Below are 7,563 nucleotides of genomic sequence, written 5' to 3'. Positions count from 1 at the left end.
CACCGAACATACAAGTACAACCACATCATTAACTCATCAAACCCCACAAATCTCGAGACTCCTAGTGTTTCGGCTAGCATGAGGAGATTTCAGAACATGGTAAACCATTGTTCACTGGTTGACATGTCGTATCATGGTCCCCTTTATACTTGGAGCAACAAAAGAGGAAACGATCTCATATGGATCTTAAGACTGCAGCGGCAGGAAGGTGGGTTTCTGTTAATCGTCTTGAGAAGAGTTTTCTTAAACAAAAGTCAAAGCTCCATTGGTTCAACATTGGAGATGGAAACAATTAGACTTTCCATCAAGCTGTGGATACAAGGGAAGCTACTAATTACATCAAAGAGGTCATATGTCGTGATGGTACATTCACTAGGGACGAATCAGAAATAAAGATGGACGCTTTTTTCAACGAATTTCTCCAGCATAAGCCATATGGCTACGAAGGCATGGAAGTGGATAAGCTCGAGGATCTACTACTTCCATTTCGCCTCTCAGAAACTGATTCACACCAGCTTCTCCTCGTAGTTTCACGAAAAAAAATCAAGGATGTTCTCTTTGGAAGTGTTCACTTTGTAATGTTTTGTTTTTTATTTAAACTCTTGTTATTGTGATGTAAAACAACATGTTCAGATTTCTATTCTATTAATAAAAAGTAAAGTTCTTGTTCATTAATTTTGTAGTTATCACAATCAAATAGATGTGATATAAAATTATTTCTTCTCTCTTTGAGAGATTCATCTCTTATTCTTTGTTTTATTTTAGAAACTTCAGTTCCTTTTACATCATTATCCTCAGCTTCAGCTACTTCTGTTCTTGGCACATTGCTTTTTTCTTTTCTAACATGTTTTTTCTTTCGTTTGGTGTTAAGCCTGGTATTGGCGTAAGAGCTTTTCGAAGCAAACATTTCCATTTTTTGGAGGCCCGGGTAATTTTGTTGGACCTCATCTTTATATTAATAATAAAATGTATTAATTAAAAAACATCACGAGTGGTTATGTTTATATATTATATGGTTAAAGATTTACTAAAAAGACTGTACCTGCATCAGATTCAGAGTCAGGATCAATGTTCGTATATTCTTATTATAAAAAAAAAATAATACATAATCACTGAAAGCAAGAAATATGGATTCAGTTTTCATCGATACAATTATAATATTTGTTATAGATTAGTTAAACATGTTAACTTTTTTGTTGTTGATTTGATTTTTTTGAATCTTTATCTTCACAAAAGGTGGAGACTGAAAACACTTTTTATGACAGTCAGAACATTCTTTTCCTGTTGCATAAGGTTTGCAATGAGGAATGCAAATCCTATTACATTCCTCTCTTGATTTTGCTTCACCTGCGATCACAACTACCGCTAGTATCATCATCATTATCCATACTGTGCTCAAAATTTTACCCATCTTTCTTCTAAATTATTTTTAATGTATAGGATTGAATGTGTCACGACGTGAACTTGCATCTCTATTTATAAGTTTGAGTATGTAGTTTCTTCATGTGGTAGAATTAGGTTTGTTATTTATTTTCATTTTTGGACACATAAAATTGAAGGTATAATATCTAAGTGGAAGTAATTTTGTATCATAGCAATATTTTGTTTATAATCTCTGTTTGAAGGTATAATATCTCTCATATTTTGCATCACCGTTTCATTTGTTCAGATATTATTCCATGGAGTTTTAAAAAAAAAATACAATGTTTATTTCAACCCATTCTAGCATGGAAATGAATTGTATATGATATTATAACAGTTCTAGCACAGAAATGTATTATATATATATATATATCATAGCATTCAGTACTATTTAATAACTTCAAATTTTTACTTTGCACATTTTGATTTGATAGGGACACATTTTAGTATAATATCATCAGATTCATTGAAATATTTAAAAATTATAATATTAAGAAAATTTCCTTTTGATACTTTTCATACAAAGGTTGTCCTCAGTTTCAATAAATATCATATTTTTTCTATGTAGTTTACTAATGTAACTAGTTATCTTTCAGCAAATGTAGTTTATTTATATGAATTTTTTTGACACTCACTAGTCATTTCTATTACTCAAACAAAAGGTGGTTTTAATAGCTAGCCCGAAATATAACAACTAATAAAAAGAGTTCTCTATGATTAAAAACGAACTCATAGTTTTATTAGATAAAATCCATCTCAAAATATATAGTAAAAACGATAGGAGGTAGATAGATAGAAAATTAAAGAATTTAGGTAGAGGTTGTAAAAATTGTAGAAAGTGTGATCTTGTGATAGACCATTTTCAATGGTTTACTCTATTTTTTTTTTTAAATAGAATAACTTTATAATAGAGTTGGAAGTTGCTCCAATGATACTCTATTTTAGAGTGAAGAATAGAGTGATGAACAAGAAAAAAGAAGTTACTCTATATATAGAGTAAACTTATTGTTTACTCTATTATAGAGTAAAAAATAGAGTATCATTGAAGCATTTTTACTCTAAACTTTATTTTAGAGTGAAAAATATAGTGGAGTTGGAAATGTCATACGGGCATTCCAACTATTAGGATCTTAATCCCCACACCTGACACATTTCTTGCAGTTTATAGGCTCTACTTCCTGGACCTCGATTACCTTGTATGTATGTTGGTACGATCATGGGAAGCATCAAAGAAAAATAATAAAAGGCATGGCACTATTTCACTGGATCAACTTTAAAATAGATTATTTGATTTGTGTGTTTTTATTTGACATTTAGAAAATGAAAGCCAACTATTAGATTATGATTATTATGATAATTCTAATTTATTTTCTTGTGATCAGGGTTGGAATTGTTATCTGAGATCTACATCTAAACTTTTAAATATATTAAAATTTTAAACTTTATTTATAATTGGTTTTAATATATAAAACTTATAAAATATAAATTTTATAAAATTATATTTACGTATATAAACATTGAATTATTATTTATTTTTGAATTATTATCTACGATTTAATATTGTTATAATTATTTTTTTTTTGCAGATTTGAATATAAGTGGATATTTCAATATCTAGAAAGATATCCTAAAGTCGGATATCTAAAAATCATCTGAATACGGTAATGAAATCATCGATATAGCAGATCAGGATACAGTAAATATTTTGGATATCCAGATTTTTTTCACCCCTGTTAAATGAATAACAATTTTAACTTTACATGCCACATCATGAACTTCACATCCACAACCAAAATCCAAAGGCCAATAAAACAAGAAGGTTTTTCTTGATGATGAAATGATTTAAAATATTATAGTTATGTATAATAAAAAGTTTTCATAAAACAAGAGAAATTTATTCTAACTTGACATATGCCTTAGAAAAAATGGATTTCAATACTGATAATTAAAACAAATGTTGGCTATAGACAGTGTTATTAAAGCCACACTGGACTGATGGTTAAATTAGGCTGAATCATGAACCGGGAACATATCCTGGTTGGTTAAATAACAAAACACAAAAACTATATATTGAACCGATAAAAACTATTATAAACATTTAAAAACTGAAAACCATCGAAACAATGAACCGGATAAAACCGAATTTGTTTAAAATCCATTTCCATAAATCAGTTTTGTTATCATTTCTATTTTTCTAAAATCGATATAATATCTTTATGAAAAAATATTTATATAAATAAAACTGATATTCTTTTATATTTGTTTTTCCTATTAAATATTTATATATTCTGACAATTTATGTTCAAAGTTAATTGATTTTCATATTTATTTCCATTTAATTTGTATTTAAATTTTATTTCATAACTATGTTTTGGTAACTTTAATAATTTAATTTTACTATATTCGTCAAATTTGTAGAAGATAAATGATAAAAAAAACATTTAGATCATGTAGTAGTTTTTATTCTATAAATAAATTTAATCAAACTAAACTAAACCTGGTCCAACTAATAAAGCTTTTCCAGTTTAGTTACCAGTCTAGTGATTACTTTAATTTTACTGGTGTAGATAGAAATGAGGTTGTGGACAGCAGTCACAGCTCTCACAAATCATCACCATAGTCTTTATAGACTATTCAAAAAAGCATTTGCACAGAAAAGTAAGGGGTTTTTGCCAAAACTAACCCACAACTTGATTTTAATCCCAAACCTATACCCAAACTTGAATCAAATGCAAAACTAACCTAAAAGCCTAGTGAAATTACAGCTCAGCCCCTTGTGACCAAACAAAAAAACAGAAGCCATTTTTACGAATATAGCCCCAGTAAATCGTCTGAGTCGTCTGAATTGTTGGAAGTCGTCTAGACGACTGAAGTTTCAGTCGTCTGGTACCAGCTTATTTTAAAAATAATTTATAAATCTTGTAAAAAATATTTTGATGCGTGAAAAATAAAAATCAAGTAATTATAAACAGTTTTAAGTGATATAAATTAAGATATGATAAAATTGATTTGTTTTGAAGATAGATGAGTGGAAGTAGTGAATCATGAAATACTTTGGTTTAGGAGTTTGGCAAACATATGTTGTAGTATTGTATGGATTGTTAGGGTTAGATTTTGGAAAACTAAAATGTTTTTTTCAGAAATTAGTTTTCACTTATATGTGTTTATTTCTGTGTATAGTAAACACTTTTCAAGTTTGATTTGGTTTTATGAAGTGTTTAATTAGATAATTAAGTTTAGGGGTTATGTTTAGGGTGTGGACGACTTATATTTCAGTCGTCTGTTGAATAATTTACCCGGACGACGTATATTTCAGTCGTCCAGACGACTTACTTGTAAGTCGTCCAGACGATTTACTTGTAAGTCGTCTGGAAAGTCTTCTATTTTAGTTTCCCACTAAAAATATTTAATTTCCCGCTAAAAATATTAAACTCTTCTGGACGACTTACATGTAAGTCGTCTGTTTTAATTTCTTCACCAGACGACTGAAATGTAAGTCGTCCAGGAAGTCGTCTGAGTCAAAAATATTTAACCTAATTAGATTTTTTGCCTCCCTATATAAAGAAAAATTTACACATTCTCTCTCCTCCTCTCAAATGGCTGCAACAAAAATGTAATGTTCATCATTCTAAAACTCTCCAACCTCTCTCTAATCTCTTTGACTTGAAAACACCAAACTTTATATGAATTTTTCAGTTTTGTCTCATGTATTTCTTACTAATCTATCTCTTTTACAGGTTTTTAATCAAGTGGTACTCATCTTCCACTAATTTAGAGGTAGATCTATTAATTTTAGATATGTATTTTTGTGTGTTCTATAAATGTAGATTTATCTAATCTTCCACTCATTTTTTCTATTTTTAAGTCATTTGAACGTTTTTGGATATGCAGGTTTTTCAGATCTGGATTTGATGTGCAGGTTTTTCAGATCTGGAAGACTTCTGGGACGACTTACGTGTTAGTCGTCTGGAAGTCGTCTGGAAGTCGTCTGGAAGTCGTCTGGACTTCTTGGAAGTCGTCTGGACTTCCAGGAAGTCGTCTGGACTTCCAGGAAGTCGTCTGGACTTCCAGGAAGTCGTCTAGACTTCCAGGAAGTCGTCTGGACTTCTAGGAAGTCGTCTGGATTTTTCTGAGCGTTTTGGTAAGTTCTTATGTCTGATTTTTCTTCATTTGGTAACTTCTTGTTGTATAAAGTTCTTACTTTTTTCCCAAACTAAAACTCTCCAAACCCACTTTAATCTCTTTGACTTGAAAACACCAAACTTTATATGAATTTTTCAATTTTGTCTCATGTCTTTGTTACTAATCTATTTTTTTTGCAGGTTTTTAATTAGATGGTACTCATCTTCCACTAATTTAAAGGTAGATCTATTATTTTTAGATATGTATTTTTGTGTGTTCTATAAAGGTAGATTTATCTAATCTTCCATTCATTTTTTCTGTTTTTAAGCCATTTGAACGTTTTTGAATATGCAGGTTTTTCAGATCTGGATTTAATATGCAGGTTTTTCAGATCTGGAAGACTTTTGGGACGACTTACTTGTTAGTCGTCTGGAAGTCGTCTGGAAGTCGTCTGGACTTCCTAAAAGTCGTCTGGACTTCCTGTAAAGTCATCTGGAAGTCGTCTGGAAGTCGTCTGGACTTCCTGTAAAGTCGTCTGGACTTCCTGTAAAGTCGTCTGGAAGTCGTCTGGACTTCCTGTAAAGTCGTCTGGACTTCCTGTAAAGTCGTCTGGACTTCCTGTAAAGTCGTCTGGAAGTCGTCTGGACTTCCTAAAAGTCGTCTGAACTTCCTGGAAGTCGTCTGGACTTCTTAGAAGTCATCTGGACTTCTTAAAAGTTGTCTGGTCTTGTCTACTCATCTACTCAAGTTGTCTGGTCTTGTCTACTCATCTACTCAAGTTGTGAATTGCATGTATACTCTTTTAGTTGTGAATTTTTTGTAAAATCAGTAATAATATTTTCCAAGATGTATTAAATGTGCTAACAATGTGTTTACACATTTACAAATCAATGAAATAATAGACTTCAGTAGCCTTTTTCTTATCTTTGGATCTCTCATATGCAATAATAAACTCCAATGGCCTTTTTCTCATCATAATAAACAAGAATGTTGGTAAGAGATGGAAACAAACAATAGTAACTAGTCAAAGCATATCATATTTTTTATAAGTTTGCATTGAAAAACTTAGTCAAATTTAGTAAAACTAAGGGAGAGAACATATTTTGTAAATATGAGTTTTACATATCTTGAAGTTACTTATCATTCTTAAAAATACAAGTTATTCAAAAACTAACGTAGAAGACTTAAAAACTAGTGGAGAAGACGCGGACGACTTCAATCTAAGTTGTCTAGACGACTAAACTATATGTCGTCTGGTCAACGCAGAGGTTATTTTTGCAATTGACTTTGAAATCTGTTATTTCGGACGACTGAAAGTTAAGTCGTCTACTATTGTTTGGTTAAAAAAAAAACTCCAAAAAAGCTAGACGACTTACATTTCAGTCGTCAGAGGTTAGTTTTGCATTTGACTGGATTATTTCAGAAGTTTGACTTTTTGGACGACTTACATTTCAGTCGTCTAGTGAAAATTAAAATAATAATATTTTTTTAAAAGTAGACGACTTAAAGTTAAGTCGTCGTAGGTTAGTTTTGCAATTGAAAAAAAAAACTTCAAGATTTAATTATATACAGACGACTTATAATTCAGTCGTCCACGAGACGACTGAAATGTAAGTCGTCTAGGATTTACGAGGTTTGACCAGAATCTCGGAAAAAAGTCCTGGACGACTTACAATTAAGTCGTCTGGTGGACGACTGAATTATAAGTCGTCTGTGTATAATTAAATCTTGAAGTTTTTTTTTTCAATTGCAAAACTAACCTATGACGACTTAACTTTAAGTCGTCTACTTTTAAAAAAATATTATTATTTTAATTTTCGCCAGACAACTGAAATGTAAGTCGTCTGGGGAAGTCAAACTTCTGAAATTATCCAGTCAAATGCAAAACTAACCTATGACGACTGAAATGTAAGTCGTCTAGGTTCTTTGGAATTTTTTTTGAATCCAAACAATAGTAGACGACTTAACTTTCAGTCGTCTCAGGTTACAGATTTCAAAGTCAATTGTAAAAATAACCTC

The sequence above is a fragment of the Brassica rapa genome, chromosome A07, assembly GCF_000309985.2.
Source record: "Brassica rapa cultivar Chiifu-401-42 chromosome A07, CAAS_Brap_v3.01, whole genome shotgun sequence".
Taxonomy (NCBI): domain Eukaryota; kingdom Viridiplantae; phylum Streptophyta; class Magnoliopsida; order Brassicales; family Brassicaceae; genus Brassica; species Brassica rapa.
This window is presented reverse-complemented; position numbering follows the sequence as displayed.